General features: G+C 40.3%; 1 long non-coding RNA gene across 1 annotated transcript; it reads right to left on the reverse strand.

The window, feature by feature from the left end:
- Positions 1–9,926: 9,926 nt before the first annotated feature.
- On the reverse strand, positions 9,927–26,052 carry LOC114810202. The gene is made up of 4 exons (XR_003757928.2): positions 25,914–26,052; positions 25,170–25,238; positions 11,572–11,647; positions 9,927–10,036 (listed from the first exon to the last, which is right to left on the reverse strand). It is a non-coding gene; the product is annotated as an uncharacterized LOC114810202 (long non-coding RNA).
- Between the last annotated feature and the right edge of the window lie 452 nt (positions 26,053–26,504).

A 26,504-nucleotide genomic window follows, 5' to 3' on the forward strand; every position in this document is an offset into this window, starting at 1 on the left:
GCTGTATAAGGGACAGGCATTAAAAAGTGATTGGAAATAATTAGAAAATGAATTATAAATTTTCCTGCAAATTTAAATCCACTCGACTCTAAATCCTAGTAATGTCTTTCACCTACTGTCACTCCCCTTTAACTATCCATTCATTTCTACATTTTCCCTTTTTAAGCTACAAATATAAATTCAGGAGAACTCTGAAGAAAATTAAAACTGCTCCTGTGCACAATTTGAGGTAATCCAGATCCTAATATGAGAAGTAAACGGCTGCTCTTGGAAGAACTATCCTGTGTTTAAAGACTCCAGGTGCGAAAATGACTGGCAAATTTAAACTAGCATTTGGGCCGGCAACCATAGAATTTGGGTTACAGCAGTGGGCCAGGCTTTAGGTGGTGTGTAAAGTGTCTAAAGACATACAATTTATAGGGTAACTATTGAAAGTTAATCCAATGCAATCTGAGTAGAAAAAGCCAGTCACACACTAAAAGTAAGTTTCTAGAAGGGGCAACACAGTGCTACAGAAATGAATGTTAACTGGTGGTTATCTGGAATATTATCCTTTCGCCTTACCAGAGATCCCTAGAACATTGTCCTCAGCAATGGAAGAAGTTATCAGGGAGGGAACCCTGATGTCAAAAAGCCTGTAAAGGTTGAGGAATGGACTAGAAGTGGAAAAGATAGGGGAATGGAAGAGAGAAGGTCCATAAGGCTCTAATAATTTTGGAAAAAGCAACCATCTTGCCCTCTCAGCCTTCTCAAACCCAATTTCCAATATCAGGATCATATACTCTGAGTTATTCCAAGATTTATCCTCGGACAAGCAGACATTACAGCTTCCTTTCCTACCTGACATACATCCTATTACAGCAGCATAGTTTAGTGGATAAAGCACGGGCCTGGGAGTCAGAAGATCCTGAGTTCTAATCCCAGCTCTGCCACTTATCCGCTGGGTGACCTTGGACAAGTCACTTCACTTCTCTGGGACTCAGCCCCCTCATCTGTAAAATGGGGATTGAGACTTTCAGCCGCATGTGGGACAGGGATTGTGTCTAACCTGGTTTCCTTGTATCCACTCCAGTGCTTATATAGTGCCTGGCACATAGTAAGCACTTAACAAATGCCATAGTGATTATTATTATTATTATCATGATGGTGTTTGTTAAGTGCTCATTATGTGTCAAGTATAGTTCTAAGCATTCTAAGGGGTAGATACAAGGTTATCAGGTTGAAAACCATCCCTGTTCTACATGGGGCTCACGATCTAAGAAGAGAGAGGAATTTAATTCTAATTTTACAGATGAGGTACCTGAGGTTTAGAGAAATTGAGAGACTTTACCAAGATCACACAATAGGCAAGTGGTGGGGCTGGATTTTATTTCTACTAGGTTTTGTACTACTAAATAATTCAAATTTAGTCCAATCCATTAAATGTTATTGCTTGGCACATGCCATGGCTATACCAACTGTTTTCTTCCAAATTTTACCTTACTTTAACTTGGTAAAGTGACGTATAGATTTAAACAGGTTTTTCAATAGGCCACACAGTAATAGAATACTGATTTTGGTCACCGGTCAGTTGTCCTAGGCTGGCAGCCAGAAATTCTGAACACTGTTTCTGGATTCAAATTTGACTGGTTGCCAGACTTTAAGGAGTTTCTTCTTTCCATAGATCCAAAAGGCCTGCAAATGAGAACTGAATGACTGTGAGGAAGTAACTACACTCAGTAACTACACTGATGCATGTTTTCACTATGTGGTCTGGTTAGAATGCTGTTAGGGATTTAGGGAATGTTCATCTGACAAACAGTGTGGCCTCATGGATAGAGTATGGTCCTGGAAGTCAGAAGGACCTGAGTTCTATTTCAGTTCTGCCACTTGTTGGCTATGTAACCTTGGACAAGTCATTTCACTTCTCTGGGGCTCAGTTCCTTCATCTGTAAAATGGGATTAAAACTGTGAGCCCCATGTGCGACAAGGACTGTGTCCTGTCCAATTAGCTTGTGTTTACCCCAGTGCTTAGTATAGTGCCTGGCACATAGTCAATACTTAATACCATTAAAAAAAAACACACACATCTCTCTGGATAAAATATGAAGCAGTATCAGAAGGAATGGTTGGTCAATCAATCAGTCAATGGTATTTATGGAATGCTTACTCTGTGCTGAGTACTGTGTTAAGCTCTTGGGCAATACAAAAGAACTATATACACATTCCCTACCCAAGAGCAGGTTACTGTCAGCTGGGAGCGGAGTCCAAATGCTGCACCTGGGAGATATTATTCACTGAGCTTCTAACAGAGTTTATCTTTACACAGGTTTCCATTATAAACACATTTTCACTTTTTGTTAGGGCCCGAGCCAGGTTCTCCCCTCCCCAAGGCCTCTTGACCAATAGACCTATTCCACGAGATGATTTTCTATTCTGTACTTGGTTCTACTGCTCTGTGTCTGAGTCCAACACTGATCATGGGGAGAGGGGCTCTTTCTGGGCCCTGGGGCTCTGTTTATTATATTTGTGATATTTGTTAAGCACATGCTAGGCACTGAACTAAGTGCTGAGGTAGATTCAAATTTGTCAGGTTGAACACAGTCCCTGTCCTACATGGGTTTCACAGTCTTAATCCCTATTTTACAAATGGGATAACTGAGGCACAGAACTGTTAACTGACTTGCCCAAGGGCACATAGCAGACAAGAGGTGGACCAGGATTAGAACCCATATCCTTCTGAACCTAGGCCCAAGCTCTAATTAGTAATTAGCTCACTAATAACAATAATAATGTTGGTATTTATTAAGCGCTTACTATGTGTCGAGCACTGTTCTAAGTGCTGGGATAGATACAAGGTAATCAGGTTGTCCCACGTGGGGCTCTCAGTCTTAATTCCCATTTTACAAATGAGGTAACTGAGACACCATGAAATTAAGTGACTTGCCCAAAATCACACAGCTGACAGGTGGTAGAGCTGGGATTAGAACCCATGACTTCTGACTCCTAAGCCCGGGATCTTTCCACTGAGCCAAGCTGCTTCTTACTGGGTGAATCTTCATTCTGTAGGTCTTTAGTACTGTTGGCTCACATTGATTCTGTTCTTCCCTGAATGGCTTCCCCAGCTTCCCCTTCCTTGCTTGGGATCTTCTCTTCCAGGAGACCCACCCTTGGGCCTGAGGCTGGTGACAGTTGTTTATACAGTGCTTCTTCGGCTCACCCATCTCTGCTAATCATGCTCTTGCTAGGGCATATAGGGCAGTGAAAGAGTAGACGTTCTCCCATCTCTGCTAATCATGCCCTTGCTAGGGCATATAGGGAAGTGAAAGTAGACAGGTCAATGGGCAGCACATTGCAAATACCTGCCAAGGGAATTATCCAGGGTTGGAGGGACACAAGAGGCTGTGATCACAAGCTGCAGAAATGGTAATGTTGACTTTTTTTCACACCTACTGAAGCCAGGTTTACTATCCTAACACTGATTGAGAGCTAGGTAACCTCTTTTTCAAGTCATAGAGATAAAAATGATAAAATTTAATCATTTAGTATTGATTGAGTTCTTTCTGTATGAAGAGCACTTAGGAGAGTACAGTTCCACTGGCAAAGGTTACAGCAGCTACCAAGGAAACTACCTGCCAGGGTATAGACTATAACATCAGCCCCATGCTGTAGTTACTTTGGCTGGAAATGGATCCTGCACGTAAAAAACATGATTATCATTATCATTATTTATTATTAATAATTGACCATAATTATGGTATTTGTTAAGTGCTTACTACATGCCAAGCACCGTTCTAAGTGCTGGATTATATACAAGTTAATTAGGTTGGACACAGGCCCTGTCCCACACTCTTATCCCCATTTTACAGATGAGGTAACTAAGGCACAAAGAAGTTAAGTGACTTGCCCAAGGTCACACAGCAAACATGTGGTAGATACAGAATTAGAACCCGGGTCCTCCAGATTTCCAGACCTGTGCTCTATCCACTAAGCCATGCTGCTTCTAGCTTCTTATTATTATCATTATTATATTTGTTGAGTGTTTACTACATGCCAAGCACTGTTAAATACTGGGGTATATCCAAGATAGTCAGGTTGGACTCAGTTTCTGCCCCCATTTGGCTTTACATCTTAAATAGGAGGCAGTAGGATTTAATCCCCATTTTGCAGATGAGAAAACAGAGGCACAGTGAAGTTAAGAGACTTACCCAAGGCCACACCACAGGCAAGAAGCAGAGCTGGGATTAGAACCCAGATCATCCGACTCCCAGGCCGGTGGTCTTTCCACTTGGCAACATTTAACTTCTCTAGGTTGCAGTTTCTTCATCTGTAAAATGGAGATAAACCACCTGTTCTCCCTCCTTCTGAACTTGTTAGCCCTCTGTGATACAGGAATCAGATACAAAGTGATTATTATTTTTATATCTAATCAGTGCTTAGCACAATTCTTGGAACTTAGCTTTCAATTAATATCATCACTGAACAAATCATGGACACATGTTTGGGGCCAGACCTCAGTGAAAATGGATATTTTTTCAACTGTGGTATGGTGGGAGATAGAGAAGGACAGGTAGTGCTGAGACTGTGTTATTTTTTCCTCAGCTAAATTGAAGACATCAGGGAGGTTAGAGTGTTCAGAGTCTAGTGTCTGCAAAGCACTTAAATGTGAGTGTGAGAGAGTATAAAAAAAGCCAAACATGCATCCCCTACCCTCGAAGAACTGAATGGGAATTGAATGAGAGGGACAAGCAGACAAAAAATAATTCGCAAAATAGTGGAAAAAAGAGGAAGAAGAAGGATAAAATAGATGGAAGTATGAATATATCAGAATGAGATCTCAGAATAAATAACCAAATATTCAACTGTAAGTACAAATATACATCAATGCCAAGGATGAGTATAAATACATTGGGGCTAAGAGTGGCTATTGGTTTGACATGATTTATGGCACTGAGAATTAATCATGGAAGGCTTCACAGAAAAGTCAGATTTTAGGAGGGCTTTGTAGCTGGGGAGGGCGGTGTTTAGTGGATTTGGGATGAGGATAATAATGTTGGTATTTGTTAAGCGCTTACTGTGTGCAGAGCACTGTTCTAAGCACTGGGGTAGATACAAGGTCATCAGGTTGTCCCACGTGAGGCTCACAGTCTTAATCCCCATTTTACAGATGAGGTAACAGAGGCACAGAGAAGTTAAGTAAATTGCCCACAGTCACACAGGTGACAAGTGGCAGAGCTAGGATTTGAACCCATGACCTCTGACTCCCAAGCCCATGCTCTTTCCACTGAGCCAAGCTGCTTCTCTAATATAACTATGGTATGACAAGAACTTGAACTAGGATGGAAGGGGCAGATCAGGAAAATGTTTTGGAAGAAGAACCAACAGAACTCAGCAGTTTACTGAATGTAAGAGATTTAAGATGGTGAGGTGTGAGGATGACAGCAGTGTTTCTGGGTGGGACAGGGAAGATTGACAGGATTATCCTTCTCTTGAAATGATAATAATAAGTAAAAGTCAACTATTCTGCATTAGAACCCCAAATTCATGTTAGCCCATAAATGCATCAATCTATGCCATTTAGTAGTGTTCTTTTACATGTTTCCATAACAACACAATAATAGTTTACCCTTAGTGTATCACTTCCAAATACTAACTGGGACAAGAACTATTTCAGATTTCATAACTGTGCATATACTCCAGCACTTAGCATACAATAGGAGCCATAGTTATTATTGTTATTATTAATAAATTTGCCATTTTATGACTGAATTATTTCTTAACATTGCAGGTGGACAAATAAGTACATATAATTTGGAACACACGAATGCTTTTACAAGCATAGTGCTTTTAATTTGTTTTCTTGAATCCTTGTAATTAATTAGCATCAAAATAAAATGATCCCCACTGCTAGAAACAAAGCGAAACAAGGAGCCTCAGGAAGGATATTACAAGAATGATTCACTCATTCATTCATTCTATCGTATTTATGGAGTGCTTACTGTGTGCAAAGGACACAAAAAGTACAGTATAACAACAAACAGACACATTCATGCCCACAACAAGCTTAGAGTCTAGTGGAGGAGACAGACCTTAATATAAATAAGCAAATAAATAAATTATATATATATATACATATATATATATGTGTGCTTTAGGGATGGGGTGGGATGAATGAAGCAGCAAGTAAGAGTGGCACAGAAGTGAGTGGGAGAAGAGGAGAGGAGAACCTAGTCTGGGAAGGCTTCTTGGAGGAAATGTACTTTCAACAAGGTTTTGAAGCCAAGGAAGAGCAATTTTTGAGATTTTTGATCATTTACTTTAAAGTTTGAAACACTCCTTGTTGAAGGAAGTTAAAACACTACTCAGAGTAGTAAAGTATCTGTCCTTGCAGTCACTAGCACCTTTTTCCTCAGTTCCCCCACCCTTTCGCATAACCTCAACTCGCTCCCTTTGCCCTTCTCCACCTCTCCCCCCCCCCCACAGCACTTATGTATATATACATATATAGAGATCTATAATTCTATTTATTTATATTGTTGCCCATTTACTTGGTTTGATGTCTCTCTCCCCCCTTCTAGACTGTAAGCCCAGTGTGGGCAGGGATTGTTTCTCCTTATTGCTGAATTATACTTTCCAAGTGCTTAGTACAGCTCCTTGCAACCAGTATGCTATCAATAAATATGAGTGAATGAATGAATGAATGAATGAATGAATGAATGAATGAAAGAAAGAAAGAAAGAAAGAAATACCTGCGTGATATGAGGAGGGAGGGCATTCCAGTCCAGAGAGGTACGATGTGGATGAGAGGTCTGCGGCATGATAGATGAGACCGAGATAAAGTGAGAAAGTTAGCAATAGAGGAATGAAGCGTGTGAGTTGGGTTGTAGTGGGAGAGTAGCGAGATGAGGTAGGAGGGGACAGGGTGATTGATTGCTTTAAAGTCAATGGTGAGGAGTTTTTGCTTGATGCAGAAGTGGATGGGCAAACACTGGTTTCTTGAGTAGGGAAACATGGTCTGAAGGTTTTTGAAATAAAATGGAGCAGCAGAGTAGAGTATGGACTGGAGTTGGGAAAGACAGGAGGCAAGAAGGTCCGCAAAGAGGCTGATACAATAATCAAGGAGAGAGAGGATAAGTGCTTGAATTAATGTGATAGCAGTTTGGATGGAGAGGAAGGGTGGATTTTGACAATGTTGTGAAGGTAGAACTGACAGGATTTAGTGGGGGGCTTGAATATATGGGTCGAGTGAGAGAGTGGAGTCAAGGACAATGCATAGGTTATGGGCTTGTGAGACAGGAAAGTTGGTGGTGCCATTAACCATGATGGGAAAGTGAGCAGGAGGATAGGGCTTGGCTAGGAAGATAAGAAGTCCAGTTTTAGGCATATTAACTTTGAGGTGATGGGGGTACATCCATGTAGAGATGTCTTGAAGGCAGAAGGAAATATGAGACTACAGAGAGGGAGAGAGATCAGGGCTGGAGATGTACATTTGGATGTCATCAGCATAGAGGTGATAGTTGAAGCCATGTGAGCGAATGAGTTTTCCAAGAGAGTGGGTGTAGATGGAGAAAAGCAGGAGATCCAGAACTAAACCTTGAGGGACACCCACAGTAAGGGGATGGGAGGCAGAGGAGGAGACTGAGAATGAGCAGCCAGAGAGATAGGAGAAGAACCAGGAGAGGACAGTGTCAGTGAAACTGAGGTTGGATAATGTTTCCAGAAGAAAGGACAGTGGTCGACATCACTAAAAGAAGCTGAGAGATCAAAGAGAATTAAAATGGAGTAGAGGTTGTTGGATTTGATGAGGAGGAGATCATTGGTGACCTTTGAGAGTGTGGTATCTGTGAGTGATGGGGATGGAAGCCCGATTAGAGGTTGTCAAGGAAGGAATTGGAGGAGAGGAACTTGAGACAGCTAGCAGGTGTAGACTGCTTGCTCAAGGATTTTGGAGAGGAATGGTAGGAAGGAAATGGGGCGAGAGCTGGAGGGAACTGCGGGATCAAGGGAGGGTTTTTTTTAGGATAGGGAAGATATGGCCACATTTAAAAGCAGTGGAAAACAAGCCATTGGAGAGTGAACACTTGAAGATGGCAGTTCGGGGAAGAAAGAAGGGAGGGTGCAAATGTTTTGATGAGAGGCAAAGGAATGGGGTCAGATGCACAAGTGAAGGAGGTGGATTTTGAGAGAAGTTTATCTTTACAACTAGGTGGGATATGTAATTTTTTTTTAATCGTGCTGACATTTCGATGACAGAAGCTAGCGGTGGTATGAAGTACAAAATAAGGCAAAATAAGGCAAAAGAAGTAAAGGTGGATAGTTACACGTTGTAGAAAAGGTGAATGATTCCCCTCAGTATTAAGCATTACACTTCTGACAGGTTGGACAAGGAACTAGAATTTGTGTAAAAAATGTTTTTATTCTCTGAAAGAATAGGAAGTTCATGCACTTCATCAGGAGCATCAATCTTCAAACCAGAACACATGAAATGGAAGAATTTTGATAAATTCTGGAACTTTTAATGAATTGTCTCTGAGTTTTCTTCTTTACTTTTAAGATAAATGGAAAAAGTTGTTTGTTGTGCTTTGGTCAATGTGAAATAAATCAACAGGTTCAAATAAGAAGCCTCCTTGACCTCTATCCATTTCCCTAGATGTTTATTTTCATGCCTTGTTCTGCCATCAGGTAGTTTGCACAATTCTTTGGAGAGAGGGTGTTGACAAGAAAAGAAATAATGAGGCTGTCAGAGCATGCAGGTCTATATCTGCTAATAATATATGCTGAGGTTTAGGGAACTGAAGAAGTTGGTTTATTAACAAGATTTTACTTGACTTGGGAACTCAGTCTTTTCATACCAACTACCAAAATTCAACACCAAAATAAGTTTTTTTGTGTGTTTTTTTTTAGATGGAGTGGAATATCTTGAATCATAGAAACTACTTGAAAAGTCTTTGTCAAATCACCCAAATGGTATTTAGGCTGTGATAGTCTAGATTGAGACCACTTGAAGGGATTAGAGAATCTGGGATTTCTATTTGCTCTTTTAGTCCTAAAATAAAGGGCTAAAGTAAATTGATTTCTTTTTACTATATTTTTCATATGTCACTATAAAGAAAGTCAGGTGATCCTCTAATTTGATATAAACTGGAACTTATTCTATTTTTGTTGCATAATGATGTCTTTAATTTATACAACACTCTACTCTTCCAAAGTACTCTTGTATCAATTATTTAACGTAGCAGTAGTCATGGGGTTTACGGAATGCAATGTACTGGGTTTAGAGCTTAGGAAGCCGCAGTGAAAGCATAAGAAAGGTTTTCTACCCGTGAAGGTGCTGACATTTGAATGTGGATGGCATAATAATATTAACAAATTATATTATTATTATTAAGTGCTTACTGTGTGTTAAACATTGGTAAATACTGGGAGAGATATAAATTAATAAGGTCAAACACAATCCCTATTCCACATGGAGCTCACATTTTAAGAGATCTCCCATTTTGCATATTAGGAAACAGAGACACAGAAAAGTTTAGTCACTGGCCCAAGGTCACACAGTAGGCCCAAAGCGGAATGGGGAAAAGAACCTCTGTCTCCTGACCCCCAAGCCCGTTCACTCCCACTGGGTTAAGCTGGATACCTCCAATATTTTGACTCCCTCCAGTTCTCAAGCCTCATTCATAGCCATACACAGGCAATCAATTAATTTAATATACTGAGCACTTTCTGTATGCAGAGCATTGTACTAAGTGCTTGGGAGAGTACAACTGAGATGGTAGACACGTTCCCAGTTCACAACAAGTTTACAGTCTAGAGGGATCCAGACTACCTTCTCAACATACAAACTGATGTCCTCAACACTGCCCTCTCCATTAAACTCAACTCTGTTGCTCCCCTGTCCCACCTCCTATCTCATACCACTAAGCCACAACCTTGAGTCACCTCCATAGTCTGCTTCCTCTGCTCCTATTCTTGAGCTGCAGAGTGCTGCTGGTGGAATCCAGGCACCCGGCTGACGTCATCCATCTCAATTTGGCTTTACTTCTGCCCTCTCTTCTTCCTGGAAACAATATTCATCTTTATTGGCTCCCAGACCCACTGGCCGGGCCAGCAGTTCTATTTGCTATTTAACTGTCTCCCCTCACCTCCCCCATCTATTTCCCCTAATGACCTGGCTATGTACTTTATTGATAAAAATGAAACCATCAAGGATGACCTCTCTAAAATCTCCCCTGCTCACCTCTAGTTTCTCCCTCCTTTGGGCCCTCTTCAACTACCCCAAGTTTCCCAGCAGTATCTCAAGAGGAGATCTCCCACCTCATTTCAAAATCTAACCCCTCCACCTGTCAAACCTGTGTCTTTTACCTTAATTCCATCACTCTTTATTTTTTTAAAAAAACCTTGCCCCCTATATCTCCTCCTTGACAGTCATCTTCAAACCATTCATTTTTCAACAGCATCATCTTCACCGATTTCAAACATGGTAATACATTCCCCTATCGTTAAAAAAAAAAAAATTCTTACTGTGGCTCCTATCCCCACAAGTCCTTCCTACCATTCCTCTCCAAACTCCTTGAGAACAAGTTGTCTGCACTCACTACCTCCACTTCCTATACTCCAATTCTCTCTCTTTGATCACCACCAATCTGGTTTCTGCTCCCTTCACTTAACAGAATTGCCCTCTCTAAGATCCCCTGTGATTTTCTTCTAGCTACAACTGATGGTTTTATTAAAATCACATCACCTTTAAGAGCCCTTTGCCAATTAAGCCCTCTTTCCCCCTATTCCCTCTCTCCTATTTGTTGTGTAGGCAGTAGGATCTGTACCCTTTAAGCCTTTGACAATTACCTCACCCTCAGCCCTATAGCACTAATGTACATTGTACATTTCAATACATTGAAATTTATTCATATTAATGTCTGTCTCCCCCTCTAGACTGTTGTGGACAGGGACTGTGTCTAGCAACTACATTGTATTTTATCGTCCTCAGTGCTTAGTACAGTCCTCTGCACACAGCATCCAATAAATACCTTTGATTTGATTGATTGATTGAATACATAAGTTCAAGAGGTGGCTGAATGTTTGGATAATTTTATTTGTCTTCACACTGTATTATCATTTTAAATAGGGAGGAACAGATGCTATTTCTTCACCAGAAAGAAAGCTGAACACAGAGAGGTTGCCTGAGATCTCTTAGCAGGCCAGTGGCAGAGCTAGAACCAGAACCCAGATTTCCTGCCTTTATTCAGGAAACATTAGCTGTTTTGAAAATTGGGTGATATTATGTCTCTCACTCTGAAATTCAGGAACTAGGTTTCATGTTTGGCACATAGAAAGTGCTTAACAAATATCAAAATCATTATCATTATGATTATCTTAACAGTTTCCATTCTACAGCAGATCCTCAGAAGACCATTAGTTCTGCAATGTTGCTAGAATGTCCTAGAAATGAAATTTTCCTCTCTGTATTCTCTCATTTGACTGCTTATAATAGAGTTACAATTATACTGAGACATGTTTATTTATGGCTTCTTCAATATTGATTAGAGAACATAAGGAAAATTATTTGGGGATAGATAGTCAACAGAGGATGACCTGGAATGGAAGAACAATTGCCTTCTTTTCTTCTGAAACTCCGGACTAGGGTGCTTCAGTTGCACTTTGATGGTTACTAAGGAGACAAAATGTCAGAATTAATGCTATTCAAAGAAGAAATGCTAACATCTAACCAAGAATGCCTGCATTGCAGGTATTGTATACTTGAGAAATTTCCACTAAATTACACTAAACTAAAAAATATTAGTTGAAGTTCAAACTCCACCAACTGCACTTTTACTTAAATGTTTAAATTAAGGGTTTGTCACATGCTTTGAACTGCTGCAGTCATTCTCGTCCACAGCTGCTGGGTTAAAGAAAAAAATGTGGATACCATAAAATTGCTAACTAGAATATTTTACACTGAGATTTTCTAGTCTATGTTATCAATGGTAAACACATATTCCCATGGCCCCAAGCATACCGCTTGCCAAATCCTTCTATAGAGGTCCCACCTCCCTCCCCCAAATACAACATATTTAGTCAGACATTGAGAAGACATGAGGTTTTCAAAAATGTTATTTTCCAGGGGTGGGAGGGAAGTGGAAAGGTTATTTCCAGTAAGCATCAAAAGGATGAAAGGGCTTCTTGGCAGTGTATAAGGTTCTTACCAAATGCACAAGTCTCAGCTTTTGTTTCCATCACATTTCTGATTTACAATTTTGGTTTATTACTGGGACAAAATCTGGGCATTGGCTAGAGCAGCTGTGATACCCATGAGGGCAGTGGGACCAGTTAATGTATCACCGCTGAAGACCACTCCTTTCCCATCAGTGGTTGGGGAGACTTTTATTTCTTTTCCTGGGTGGTAACCAAATCCTGAGGACCAGGAAGAAATTAAGAACTGGTGACACCTGATTTAAACAAATAAGTTAATTACGAGCTCTAACAAAATCATTATTTGGCCCATTAGGCATCCTGGAGGGCACAGGGGAGGTCTTGTGGAGGGGCAAGCTGGCCAAAGGGTGACGGATGCTGGGAGAACAACCAGCATCTCCACACCATGAGTGAGTGATCCTCTGAAAAGACTCATTCAAGGGCATCATCCTACAGGAAAGTAAATGTCCTTCGACATTCCCGCAATCTGCTGCTTTTCCAGTCCTTCCATTATAAGTGGCAACAGAAAGGATGAGTAGCACCCGCCTCACTGCCACCCTCCCAGCCCTATCATTACTTGACTGAGAAGACACACAATGCAATAAAGCCATTGAAAATGTAAGGATTCTGCCAATATTTTTCAGCTTCCTTTAGGATTGCTCTATAGATATATGGTCTCTACCTGTCTGGGAAACAAGGGTGGGTTGAAGACAGCACACTCTCCATGCAGTAATTCAGAAACCTCATTTTACCCATTTATTTTTCTAATATGAAAAATATCCAAATAGTATTTTGACAAGTGTTTTTCTCCCAAATCAAAAAAATTGGATTTTTCTGATTCAATGGACTACTTAAATATAAAAATAAGTGTAAATGAACTATTAAAGCATTCTATATTTCAAATCTACTTGATGTCCAACTCTTTTTTTTCTCAACACTGATATCATCTTTCTTACAAATGTCCGGTCAAGTGCTTGTTCTTTGCACAATACCCCCTTCCATCTAGACTATAAGCTCCTTGTGGGCAGGGAATGTGTCTACCCATTCTGTTGTATTGTATTCTCCCAAGTGCTGAGTGGAGATCTCTGCAAATAGTAACTAAAAGATTGTTATAGTTATGCTATCAAGGTTTCCTCTTTGCAGGCTTTTCCTTTCACTTGGTATTGAATTGTGCAAAGTCCATTTTCTGTGCACCAGGTTTGCAAACAATTTCTACCATTTAATTTTGACCTATTGCACCAAAATCAAATTCAAGCCCAGAATAGGAAGAAATGCTGGTTCAAGTTAAGATGTAAAGTTGACTGGGGAGCTGAGATTTCCTGCTTCAAATTACCAGAGTGGCCTCACAATCAGGACTTCACTCAAATTTTCCCCTTGATTTTTCTAACTATGATTTGAAATTCATAATTTGACATACAATTCCTCTAATAATCCATATTTTCCAAATGCATGTTCACTAAGCTCCTTTTTAAATTGTATGATTTTTTCAAGACCCTAAGATGACAAACCCATGATGTTAGTCAGTCAAAAGGACAAAAACCACGTCTATACTCCTACCTTTGTAATCTCTCCCAGGGCTTATTTAGCACCATTCTTTGCACCCAGTGTGTGCTAAAGTGGAAAGAGCCCGGGCTTGGGAATCAGAGGTCATGGGTTCAAATCCCAGCTCTGCCGCTTGTCAGCTGTGTGACTTTGGGCAAGTTACTTAACTTCTCTGTGCCTTAGATATCTCACCTGTAAAATGAGGATTAAGCCTGTGAGCCCCATGGGCGACAACCAGATCACCTTGTATCCTCTCCAGCACTTAAAACAGTGCTTTGCACATAGTAAGTGCTTAACAAATATCATTATTATTATTATTAATAAATATCATAACTACTAATTGGTAAAGGAATACACCAGTGAGGATCACATTAGATGGTATTTTCTTCTTTGAGAAATTCCTTCTGCCAGTGGGACATGCTTACCATATTGAGAGAAAGCTTGTGGGAAAATATTCATTTCTGAGGTGACCAGTGGGCCTACGGGACATACTAGAGTCCTGCTACTACCATACAGCAAATGACTTCCAATCCTGAAATCCTGCAGAAAACCTGTATCTTCCTTAATCTCTGATTAGGTCCACCTTCCTGATCATGTCCTTCCAATTTCCTTTAGCATTTATGCGTATTCATCTACTTTTAAAACTGCTGCGTATTTTCAATTTACACTTACTTATCTATTTATCCTTCCATACGTCTTCCATCAGTGGCTGTAATAGTGCTTCTATAGTCACCTCCATCTATTTGTGCATGGTTTGTATCTGTCGGTTTCCCCTGATAAATTTTAAGTTCACTGAAAATAGGACATATCTGCTATTCAGTTATAATCTCCCAAGGGCTTAGCATAGTACTTTGAAAACAGTAGGTGTTCAGTAAATACTATGAATTGATTGATACTAAGAGCTACTTTTTGGACTAGCCCAGATGAGGAAACTAAAGATATTCCATTGTGTTATTGTGTTTAAATGATACTTATTCCATTCCGATTTCTGTCCAAAATGTTAAAAGGGGAAAGAAAAGGCATTCGGTGTCCATTTTACCTAGTATGCTTGACTCTGTTTGGTTTGTGTTAACAAAGTAATGAACAGGATCCCAGTGGCTCAAGGAAGTTCCATATGTTCACTGAATAATAGCAAATGCTCCCCAGCCTTTTCCATATAAGAAGCTCCCCTCCCTTCATCTGTCTAGTGGTGAAATTAAAGCACCCTCTAACCCAAATCCAGACCTTCCACCTCTTCATATTCAACAGACCACCATTCTCTTTATTTTTTAAGCTCAACTAAAATTATATCTCCTTCAAGAAGCCTTCCCTGGCTAAACTCTAATTTCCCCAACCTAATCACCTTCTTTCTGAATTCCCTATGCACTTGGGTCTGTATCCCTTAATCACTTTAATACTCACACTATCCCACTCCTCCAGCACTGATGTGCGTAGCTTTATTTTACTCTGTTTCTTCTACTATCTGTTATGTATTTTAATATCTGCCTCCACTAGATTGTAAGCTTCTTAAGGGTCTGCCTCCACTAGATTGTAAGCTTCTTGAGGGCAGGGATCATGTTTCACCAACTCTATTGTATGGTACTGAGAAGCAGCATGGCGTGGTGGATAGAATAAGGACCTGGGAGTCAGAAGGTCTTGGTGTCTAATCCCAGCTCTGCCACTTGTTTGCTGGGTGAACCTGGGTAAGTTACTTTATTTCTCTGAGCCTCAGTTACCTCACCTGTAAAATGGGGATTGAGATTGTGAGTCCCATGTGGGATAAGGACTGTGTCCAACCCGATTTGTTTGTATACATCCTAGTGTATAATATAGTGCATGGCACATAGTAAGCATTTCATAAATACCATAATTATTATTATTATATTGCATTATATTGTAGTGGCACTAGCATGCAGTTTTTCTACAATAGGTAGAAGGCATAATCTAGGCATTTTGGATAAAACACTGCTAGGGAATTAGGGAATGTTTTTCTGCAGTGTGTGTCTGCCCCAATAATATGTGGTATGTGAAGTGACTCCAGAAGAAAGTCATATATTATAAATAATTCATATTAATCTGTATCTCCCTCTCTAGACTTTAAGCTCACGGGAGGCAGGGAATATGTCTACCAACTCTGTTGTACTCTCCCAAGTGCTTAGTACAATGTTTGGCACACAGTAAGCGCTCAATATCATTGATGATACTAATGATGAGGTAGTGCTGGTCAAGGCATAAATACTATAACGTGAGTTGCCACGTATAATGTGGAGTTCTTCAGGAACACATTTCCTGCTTCAGAGGAGAACAGAATGATTTTTTTTTTAGCTCATTGCTGATGCAAATTTTAGAATATGGTTCAAAACAACGTAAAGCGACTCTGACTCTGTTGGACAGTGGAAAGAACAGACCATTTAGACTAAGCTAGGGAATGAGAAATAATTAGGTAGAACCTAAGGAAAAGAAAATGAAGGAGAGACACTTCCTTATCTCCAGATTTTTACTTATCATTTAGTCTCTCTGTCCAGAATTGTTGAACACTGAACAAACATGGCAAACGTTAAACATAGCAAGGGGGAATTGTTTAAGAACAAAGGATGATGGAGGATATAGAATTTGTATGCTCAAGACATAGGGTCACCTGGTCAGCGTCAAAGAAACTGCCAAGTAAACGTATCCAACTCTGAACTTTTTCTAATCCTCCACTTGCCATTTCTCTCCTTCGGGTATCTTTTAGAGGTTCCAACTTCCTTTTTAGCCTCTCAAGAGCACACACAAAAAAAATTCTTATCTTCACACCTTCCATTATTCCTATTCCATTAGAATCCCCAACAAGAGAACCAAAGATCCCCTAGCAGTTTTGGCTCCCCGAGCTGGGTTGAGTGAAGCCAGAGGTTTGGCTCTGTCCTCCCCTTGTCCCAGCACCATCTGTATCCTTGAATGAGTCCAGGAATGAGAACGGATTCTGTTTCCTCCTTGATGAGCACTGTGACCTGTCTGTTATGTTTCACACTATCATCCCAGCCATTGCGCTGCCTCATGTCTGGCTCGTGAGACCACACGTGGCTCTCTAATCTCTCCAGGTTTTGTTTAATTTTAGCCCTTTCAAAATTTCACTTTGCCAAGTGACAAAATTTAACTTCCTCCTCCACCCCAGTTAATGATTTATCTTGGGAAAGAGAAACATAGAAAGCTATGCACACTCTTTAAAAATCACAGAAGATACAAGACTGCTACTGGACTCCATAGAAAACAGTAAATTGAACATAAACATGAAAGCCAAAGTAAACAGTATGAAAAGTTCAGTGGTGGTTAAGGCTGTTGAGATGTATGCCTTGTCCTGTGTAAACTCTTAAAAGAAACCAAGGTGCATTCATACACTGAATCTATACACTGAAGCTATACATTCATCTAAACGTTGAAGCTATGGGAAATGTAATTATAACAAAATGGGCTCTATTCTTCCAGATTAAGAGGATATGAGCATCATCAGAAATCTTTGTGTTAGTCATCCAGTAAATTCTACTTGCACAGAAGACAAGTAGATGACTACTCATTGTGGGCAGGGAAAGTGCCCACCAAAATCAGTCACATTCCACCCTCCCAAGTGCTTAGTACAGTAATATGCACACAGTAGTTGCTCATTAAATACCACTGATGATTATAGATCACTGCTCAAACTCAGCACCGCAATAAGAACCAGCAACAAAATTGAAGAAAACTAAGGTTTTATACCTAGGGTGTCTTATACATGACCGAAGATTTTTGTTGGTAACACATAATTTAGTCTTGCTCCCAAATTCTGCTGCCTGTGTATTATATTCCTCAATAATGCGTGGATGACAAAGTAGAAAAATGAATTAAAAGGAGACTGAACTTTGGGAGACTGACAAGATTTGGGAAGAAGGGGACATTAGGTTTCCTTCAAAGTGAATATCTATTGCTATCCAACTATCTACATGGCTATAAGACCTGGACCAATCAGAGAGGGCAAACATAGTTCCTCAGGCAGTTTACCAGCACCACCATTTACAAACCACACACCACATCTAATCCTTCCAGGGTAAAGAAACAGCATGGCATAGTGGGAAAACAGTATAGCGTTGTGGATAGAGCATGGGCCTAGGAGTCAGAAGGTCACAAGTTCTAATCCCGACTCCTTCACTCGTCTGCTGTGTGACCTTAGGCAAGGCACTTCACTTCTCTGTGCTTCACTTGCCTCATCTGTAAAATGGGGATTAAGACTGTGAGCCCCATGCGGGACAGGAACTGTGTCCAACCCAATTTGCTTGCATCCACCCAGTGTTCAGTACAGAGCCTGGCACAGAGTAAGAGCTTAACAAATATTCACAATTATTATCATTATTGCTATTAAGAAGGCCCTGAAATGCCATCAGCACACCAGCACTGAGACAATGTTCACCAGCAAAGATTTGTGGGACAGGGCAGGAGAAGAGAATGGATGATAAGCCCCAGATAGAAGCTTTCTGGTGAACTGTACATACGAGCAGAAAGGGAAAAACACACTATCATTTAATAATGATGTTTGTTAAAACTTGCTATGTGTCAAGCACTGTGATAGATAAAAGATCATAATAAGATCAAACAGACACAATCCCTGTCTCACATAGGACTCACAGGCTAAGTAGGAAGGAGAAGAGGATTTACCCCATTTTATAGGTATGTAAACTGAAACAGATAAATTAAGTGACTTGCCCAAGATCACACAACAGGCAAGTGATGGAGCTGGGATTAGAGGACAAGACCTCTGGTTCCTGGTCCTTCTCTCTTTCATTAGGCCATGCTGTTTTCCTTTAAAAAATACAAAGAAGTCCAGCCTCATCCAGTGTGATCCAGCAGTGGATTGTCCAGTGACTACAGTATCAGACAACAAAGCAAGCAGCAAATGCAGCACTAGAGCAAGGAGTAATCCTTACGTTCACACAAAGTGGAAAGGATTTTTGATATGCGTTGGTGTTTTCAATCTTACTCTCAAACAAGGGATAGGGTCCAGATCTAATTTTCATCTATATACTCTTTCTCTGGGCTTAGTGTCGTGTTTCGCAAATAGTAAGAACTTAAGGAATATTATTACTACTACATACCTAGGATCTCTGGGAGTCAGAAGGTCATGGGTTCTAACTCTAGCTTTTCCAAATGTGTCTGCTCTGTGACCTTGGGCAAGTCACTTCACTTCTCTGGGCCTCAGTTCCTTCATCTGTAAAATGGGGATTAAGACTGGAAGTTCCATGAGGAACAGGGTCTGTATCCAATCCAATTTGCTTGAATCCATCCCAGCATTTAATACAGTTCCTGGTACAGAGTAAGCACTTAAATACCTCTATTATCATTAAATATTATTACTGTTACAGACTTAGGATCTCAGTAGTATTGTTGTTGAGAACAAAGAGACAGCACAAACTCCTGCCTTCTGTCCCTCTCCACTCCAGTCCATATTTCACTCTGCCACTAGATCATTTTTCTACAAAAACATTTAGGTCATGTTTCCCCACTCTCAAAAATCACCATTGGTTATCCATCTACCTCTGCATCAAACAGAGCTACTTACCATTGGCTTCAAAACACTCAATTACCTTGCCCCCTCCTACTTCACACTGTTAGTCTCCTACTACAACCCAGCCCACACATTTTGCTCTTAATAATAATGATAATAGTATTTGTTAAGCACTTACTATGTGCCAAGCACTGTTCTAAACACTGGGGTAGATACAAGGTGATCAAGTTGACCCACATGGGGCTAGCAGTCTTAATCCTTATTTTTCAGATGAGCTGAGCACAGAGAAGTTAAGTGACTTGTCCAAGGTCACACAACTGACAAGTGATGGAGCTAGGATTAGAACCCACAACCTCTGACTCACAAGCTCATGTCCTTTCTATGAAGCCATGCTACTTCTCTATGCCAACTCTAGACTGTAAGCTTGTTGTGGGTAGGAAATGTTTCTTTATTGTTATATTTTGAACTCTCCCAAGCACTTAGCACAGTGTTTTGTACACAGTAAGTGCTCAGTAAATATGATTGAAAGAATGCATGAATGAATCTTCTCAATGTACCTCTATCTCATCTATTTTGTTACCAACCTCTGAAGGTGGGCGTTCATCATATCCTGTAGAAAATGACTCTCTTCAGCTTAATGAAGGCACATCTCCTCCAAGAGACTTTCCCTGACTAAGCCCTCATTTCCTCTTTTTCCCACTTCCTTCTGCATTGCCCTGACTTGCTCCCCTTAATAATAATAATAATAATAATGTTGGTATTTGTTAAGCACTTACTATGTGCAGAACACTGTTCTAAGCACTGGGGTAGACACGTGGGGCTCACCGTCTTAATCCCCATTTTACAGATGAGGTAACTGAGGCCCAGAGAAGTGAAGTGACTTGCCCACAGTCACACAGCTGACAGGTGGCAGAGCAGGGATTCGAACCCATGACCTCTGACTCCAAAGCCCGTGCTCTTTCCACTGAGCCACGTTGCTTCTTATTCAGCCTCCTTCCCAGCCCCACACAATTTATGTACATGTCTGTAATTTTACTTATTTATATTAATGTCTATCTCACCCTCTAGACTGTAAGCCCTTTCTGGGCAGGGAATATGTCTTATATTGTTATATTTTACTCTCCCAAGCACTTAGAACGTTGCACACAATAACAGCTCAATAATATAAATGACTGACCCACTCACATTCTTTCCCTCTATAGCATGTTTATATATTTTGTACAACTTATAAAATTGAATATAATTTCTGTAATTGCATATGATAGTTTTCTATAGCATTTCCATTTTTCCAGTACCCTTTTGCACTTAGTTCATTTTTTCTACATGATAACCCATAAGGTAGGAAGAGGTAATTGTTAAATTCTTACAATGTGCCAGGCACAGTACTAAGCACGGGGGTAAATACAAACTAGTCACCTTGGACACAGTCAATGTCCCACTTATCCTATCCCTTAGAGAAGCAGCGTGGCTCAGTAGAAAGAGCCTGGGCTTGGGAGTCAGAGGTCATGGGTTTGAATCCAGGCTCTGCCACTTGTCAGCTGTGTGATGTGGGCAAGTCACTTCACTTCTCTGGGCCTCAGTTACCTCATCTGGAAAATGGGGATGAAGACTGTGAGCCTCATGTGGGACAACCTGACTACCCTGCATAAAGCAGCGCTTAGAACAGGGCTCTGCACATAGTAAGCACTTAACAAATACCAACATTATTATTATTATCCCCATTTTCCAGATGAGATAACTGAGAAATAGAGAAGTTAAGTGATTTGCCCAAGGTCACATAGCAGACAAGTGACAGAGCTGGAATTAGAACCCAGGATCCCTGTATCCCAGACCTATGTTCCTTCCACTAGGCCATGCTGCTTCCCATTCAAAGCTGTGAACAGTCTTGAGAAGGAGTTAGCCTTCTACAAGGTACATTGTGAAACACTAGATTGTTCATCCTAAAATAGACAAGTAATTCACTTAAGTTGAAAAACCACTCTGCAGAACAGGTTTCCACTTTTGTAGCCTCCTGCAACAATTCATAAACATATTAAAACTTCTTATATAATGTGATACAATGCTTCAAATTACTTCAACACAAATTAATCAATAGTGTAGTGGTACTTAAAGAACCCGTAGAGGAATTTCATGTTTTCCAGAGGCTTTGAAACAGATCCTGATTAATAAGATAACATTCATAACATGTAAGTTTAAGGGGAAAATGACAAGATTCAGCCATTTATGCATGATACAACTGCATTTTCAAGGAACTACCAGAACCATGAGGCACAAAGTGGTAGGGACATAAGGGATGGAAGGGATCGAGTTTGAGGTTCGGGAGACCAGAAGAGTCCATAGGACCAAGAAAGGACCAAGCATGGCCTGCTGGAAAGAGTGCTTGGGATTCAGAGGACCTGCATTTCAATCCTATCGCCTCCACTTGTCTGCGGTGTGACCTTGGTCAAGTCAGTTAAATTATCTGTGCCTTAGTTATCTATTCTGTAAAATAGTGATTAAGTCCTCCTCACTCTGATTTGGACTGTGACATTATGTCCAACCTGATTATCTTTGTACCTCAGTGCTTAGTAGAGTGACTGACGGTAAGTTCTTAACAAGTACCATTAAAAAAAAGGGATGGGATACTGAAGAGGAATTTACAGAGTAATTTTTATTTACACTGAGGACATGATCACCACTTCAGGGATGGGGTCTGGAGTAGAAATTAACAAATTGCATGTAAGGCTATGGGAAAACCTACTCCACTCTACAACCAGTAATGACATATGATTTTGGGGAACAGATTTTATCATGAGGTAGGCCTGCAATATTTTACTCATTTAAAGAGGAGCAAACAGAGTCCCAGAAAAGTTAAGAAACTAGAAACACTTCCTGACTTTCAGACTGATTAGAAATTTTCATTACCAAACTACCTGGTTTTCTAATAGCAAAATTAGAACTTCTCAAAATGTTAAACTTGCTACTAGAAAACCAAATGGGCCCAAGGGAAAATGTTACTTGATGGTTTGGAATCAGGAATCTCATCAATAAAAATTTCTCTCCCGTATCCTAAGTACTTATGATTGAAAACACCAGTTGAGAAAACAAATAATCAGTTAAACTTTATTACATTTATACTGTGTGAAGAGCACTGCCCTAGATCTCTTGGGAGAACACAGAGAGGTAGAAGATGTGATCCCTGCAAGGAGTTTACAAGCAAGAAGTGCTCAAATTCCAAAATCAATAGCACAACAATCTTTAGCAAAGACTTCCAAAAGGATAACAGTATTAATTAGTCTAAATTCTGCTCTACAATGACTTTCTCTTTCAGGAACTCTGGTATAAGCAACAACTTATGAATGCATTCTTTCCTATTGGGTGTGCTTGAAAAGCTCTTTTTTAACATCACTTTTAGAATTAAATGCCTAAACTTGAGTTCTCTGTACTGCTTCATTAGTTATTAATGAAGCAACATATTTGTTCAAAATTTATGATTGTTGATTTGCTCCCATCACTCTATGAAATATGCACATAGCATTTGTACTTGCACCCATTTGCAGTCATTAGATTGTGGATTTCCATATTCATGAAGGCTCATAAATGTTTAAGAAGACAGCACAGAAAGCATGTGAGCTGTCAGTGAACTGGTGAAAAGGCATATTTACAGTGCTGATAATTATTTGAGTTTACAGGACAAAACAGCAAGTGACAAATTAAATGAAATTCTGGCTTAACATACTGCAAATTAGGCTTCAGTCTCCTTCTTCCCATGTAAGAAAGGTAGGAAAATTTGGGGACCCACTTAAATGGTTTTCCAATACAGGTATTTTGGTTTCACCAACCTGAGGCCTGAAAGTAAATAGCCTTTGGAGTTTGTCAAAAATTTTTCAATTGGTCTTGACCTTGGGTGAATAAGTAAGCCCTCTGGCTTATCTATTAGAAGTAGAAGTAGCTGAGTTCTATCATTGTGAACGACCTTGAACAAATTATTTGACCATCTTCCTTGCCCTCAATCTATGAGTCAATAAATGAGGAAATATAAGACTAAAAAGATGAAAGTTGGACTAAAGTGTATTTGCTACCTTGTCCTTCCCTGCCTTGCAAGCTGTCTTAAAGATCCACTTCTTTCCAGAAGACTTCCCAGATTCATCCCCCTAATTTCCCTTCCCTTGATAATGCTCATGCAATCCAGTGCAGCCACTGTCAATCTTAAATATATATTCATTATTACTTATGTTCTTAAACCTTATGGTACTTTTATCAGTCTCATCGAATTGTTTAATCACATTTCTAATATTAATCTTGCAATGCTGCTCATCCTTTAGTCAATCAATCAATAAAATTTACTATGCTCAGAGTATTATTGTAGGTTTCTGAAGGAGTAGACTAGAATTAAAAGACGTACTCCCTAGGACTTCCATGAATACTAAATAATGTGATTATCTGTCATATCATCAAAGATGATGATAAGTAGATCAGACCCCAGAAAGGGAGAGTGTAAACTGATTGTTACTGTATGGAATTCCTTCTTTCATGTAAGTTTACATGAAAGGGGCAGTTTACATGAAATTGCATAGACTTTTTTGCTGAGAAGAACCAACAGGCTTTCTAGTAAGCACTGAGTAAAAATACCACTATTAATATTCATTCAGGGAATGACTTTCCTAACGGAGGAATTCTGGGATTGAAATTGCAACATAATGAGATGCTAATGGTATGTACTGATTATTAATAGTATTTGCTGAACACCCACAGAGCAAAAAGGACTGTCCCAATCACTTAGAAGAGTAAGAAAACATCAAGATATGCATTCCCAACCACTTGGATGCCTGACCTTGGGAATTTGATATTTGCCCCACCCTCAATCCCACAGCACTGAAGTACCTATCTTTAAAATATACATTATTTGTTTAGATTAATGTCTGCCTTCCCCTGCCCACCCCCCAGACAGTATGCTCATTATGGGCAGGGTATGCATCTGCCAACTCTGTTGTATTTTACCCTCCCAGGCACTTAGTAAAATGATCTGCATATAGTAAGCGCTTAATAAATACCATCGATGATGATGATAATGGGAGACCAACAGACTACTAAATAAGTATATTTATATACTTATAGCATATAAATTCCTTGAGGGCAGGGATCAGATCATGTTTCCCCAATCTTCTGTACTGTAGGCTCCCAAATACTTACTGCAGCACTTTTCACACAATAATCATTCAATTCAATCATATCTGTTGAACACTTACTACACGCAAAGCACTTGATCGATTGAACAAAAATATAATGAAGTAGTGTGGAAGGCTAAGAAAACTGAATGAAAACAGAAAAGATTAGTAAAAATACAGATTTACAGAAAGTGTGAGGATAGGGATAAAATGCACACATGCCCATGGTAGCTGCTAAATTGAAGCAAGTACGGTGAATTAATCAGGGAGGGCTTCCTGGAGGAGGTGGATTTCAGGAGGTCTTTCAAGGTTAGGAGAGCTGAGATCTGGTGGATTTGTCGTCTGGAAGGATCACCCTGGGGGAAAGAAGCTAGACAGCAGAGCTAACATCTCTTCTGATGAATGGGACAGTCTGTCTAACTCTGGATGGGAAGAGAGGAGGGAGGGGGGAGAGTGTCTGCTTAGGAAGAGACTAGATATTATAGTTCAGTTCTGGATGTGATAGTCCATCATGCCACAGGGAAAATGGGATTCTGCCAGAGCCTCTGAAATCTAGTAATGTGCTGAATAAAGTGGAACCAATTTGATTAAATCAGCGCCTCCATTAGATACTATTCCTGGCTCCTGGACTCCTCCAATTCATCCAGTAAGCTGAATTTCCCCAAGTCTTCTCCTAGTTGTAGCCAGCAGCCTGTCTGTTGCAAACCCTGGGAGAGATGAGACTGTGGTCAATTAATGTAATTCAGTAGAAATAGAAGACTAATGGATCTTCTTAAGTGGTAAAGCGAAAACATCTCATATTCTCTCTAAGTCATCCTTACCAAGCACTTTTAAGACACTGGCTCATCCGCCTTCACCACAATGAGGTTCGAAGCCAAGTCTCACTCGCCCTATTTTACAAATGAGGAACACGGGATGAGAGGTGAAATGACTTTACCCTAGAATGTCCCAAGGGTCCAGTGATCTAAACAAGCATAATGCTAAAATGGCTGCTGAAATTTCTTTACACCTGCTTATGTCAAGGCCCAGACCTGAACTGGCCCATGAAACAGAGGTGAACAAATTGGCTCAAAAGCCATATTCAGCTCTTCTCCCCTTGCTACACAGCTCCAATCCTATGTTTAATTACTTATTTTTTTTTATGGTTCATTCATTCAATCGTATTTATTGAGCACTTACTGGGTGCAGAGCACTGTACTAAGTGCTTGGAATGTTCAATTCGGCAACAGATAGAGACAATTCCTTCCCAACAACGGGCTCCCAGTCTAAACTGGTGGTGGGCCAAAAAAATGCTGATGTTCTAGTTCTTTTAAGGATAGACCCTTCCCACCTAATCCCCTCCCACCCCTACAGACCTAAGTTTTCCTGGACTGGGAAGTTATTTGGCTCCAGATGCCTCTTTCCCTTTGCCTCGTCTCCTTTTTGAAACTCCTTTTTTCTGCCATTCAGGCTACCCCTTAAATACCCACCGCAAAGAACACCTGTTCCTCAACCCCTCGTACCCACCAACCCCCACACCGAAGAATGTCTGCTTGCCATCCCAATCACAGAAGCTCTCGTCTCACATTATATTTGTGGTTAACAGCTCTTCAGTTTGTGAGGCCTGGCCACCCTGTCTTAAAATTGGTATTGCCTTACTGTGCCCCATATGCCATTCTCCAGGATTGCTTCAGATAGCAAGCAAAGTAAGTGAAGACCTCAGGGTGGCACAGGGCAAGGGGAGTGGTGTGCTTCGGTTACATTCAAAATGGCTACCGCTTGGAACAATCAAGACTTCCCACCACACATGCAGTGGCCTAATGGATAGAGCATGGCCTTGGGAGTCAAAAGGACTTGGATTCTAATCCCAACTCTGCCATTCGTCTGCTTTGTAAACCTGGGAAAGTCACAACTTCTCTGTGTCTCAGTTACCTTGTCTGTAAAATGGGGATTGAGACTGTTAGTCCCATGTGGGACATGGGCTGTGTCCGACCTGATGTATTAACAGGTATATATCACAACGTTTAGTACAATACCTGGCACATCACAAGTGCTTAACAAACACCTTAAAAAAAAAGGAGCAGCACTATTGCCCGCCTCTGATGCACTGTATGTCCGACAGCCATCTTGGTTTCTTTTTTCTTTAGTTCTCCTCCCTTTTCATCTCTCACAGTATC

Source organism: Ornithorhynchus anatinus, chromosome 3 (assembly GCF_004115215.2).
Source record: "Ornithorhynchus anatinus isolate Pmale09 chromosome 3, mOrnAna1.pri.v4, whole genome shotgun sequence".
Taxonomy (NCBI): Eukaryota; Metazoa; Chordata; class Mammalia; order Monotremata; family Ornithorhynchidae; genus Ornithorhynchus; species Ornithorhynchus anatinus.